General features: G+C 54.0%; 1 pseudogene; it reads right to left on the reverse strand.

Annotated features, from left to right (window-relative positions):
- Positions 1 to 274: 274 nt before the first annotated feature.
- Positions 275 to 1,210, reverse strand: LOC123397419 (annotated as a pseudogene).
- Positions 1,211 to 1,575: the final 365 nt, after the last annotated feature.

Below are 1,575 nucleotides of genomic sequence, written 5' to 3' on the forward strand. Positions count from 1 at the left end.
ATTAACTAGTCAAGACTTCAAAAGCTCAAGAACCGAGAAATCGACTATATAACAAAAGACTAATCAATTAATCTGCTGCGCATGCATGAATTGCTGCCTGTTTCATCACAGTACAATTAACAACATCTTGCTTGTTCAAGACATACATCAAAGCTAGACTATACCATTGAGCTACACTAGCTTCCATTCTAATTATATCCTGCATCATCTCTTGGCTGCAGATTTCGCAGTCTTGGATGGTAGTTTTGTCCCTCACGTACGTGGTGTGCAAGTATCAACTCTGGCAGGAGACGATCGGAGTAGAGCATGCCACAGCCGTGTCGTCGCAGAGGCCGAGCAGCTCATCCAACATGCACAGGAAGGTGTGGTCTTCATCCTCTGCAGCGCCTTCTTGGAGTTGGAGGTCGTCGGACAAGACATGATCATCCGTCACCTCGGACGACATGAACCCGCCTGGATCCACGCTGCCGTCGTCCACTAGTCCGGACGGCAACGTCTCGCCTTCGTCGGACATGAACCAGCGCTGGGTCTCCTGGACCTGGAGACCCCCGTGTTGCTGGATGATGGGTTGTTGGCGGCGTGGGGTCTGGGGATGTGGAGCCTCGGGATGTTGGACGTCGTCCGCCTTCCTTTTCCTGGAACCAGGGGCACTGATTACCTCCTCGTATGTCGTCTCACTCCTGTGACGAGACACGCAGACCTTGCAGAGCACCACGCCGTCTTGCTTCTTGTCGTCGCCGTCGAGGTCGTACTCGGTCATGCACCAGCCGATCCTCAGTTTCTCGTTCCCTCCCGGCAACTTCTGAACGTAGCTGAGGTTTCGTCTATTGCCTACGCGGTTGCCATGCTTGTCTAGCACGGGGATCCCGCCCTTCTCCGAGTGCCAGTAGTAACCCTCGCCGGCGGCAGGGACGGCGCGCTGCCGCTTCCCGTTGCTGCGGCCGTCTTTGGTCTTGTGGTAGTGCGCCGGGGTGAAGAAGTACCACTCGCCGCCTTTCCCGTTGCTCCTGTCCGTGCCCCGCGCGTGTGGATACATCTCGACGAGGTCGCCGGGGGCGGCGGAGCAGACGTCGGCCTCGTGGATCATGTCGTCGGTGAAGATGCCGTCCGCTCCAGAGTCGATCCGTGGGCGGAGGTACTTGGTGATCAGCAAGTCTCCTGCCGGGTTGAAGATGTAGCCGGCGGGAAGATGGAGCTTGCCGTCGGCCATCGCAATTCGCAGATCACCAAGGTACGAGAGATGGATGGATCGTGCGCGTGTGTAACCCTGGCCTGGCTAGCTCCTTGCCTTGCCTGCGTACCTAGCTAGCTTATATGGATGGTACGACATACATGCACCTATGATACATGCATCTTATATATATGGATTCGGCTGGCTTCCATGCTTATTCGGATTCAAAGAAAGATGCGTGATCCAAGTTTCCAACCGTACCAATCCGTTTGTAAAATGGACCGTACCGGCTCTCCATTGGATGCAATGCATGCTTGCGTGCATGCGTGGGTCTACTTTTTTTTCTCTGGAATATATACAAGTATGCGTACTATATTATTATACAAGGGTTTTGGTCTTTTTGT

Source organism: Hordeum vulgare, chromosome 5H, assembly GCF_904849725.1.
Source record: "Hordeum vulgare subsp. vulgare chromosome 5H, MorexV3_pseudomolecules_assembly, whole genome shotgun sequence".
In the NCBI taxonomy this organism is placed as follows: Eukaryota; Viridiplantae; Streptophyta; class Magnoliopsida; order Poales; family Poaceae; genus Hordeum; species Hordeum vulgare.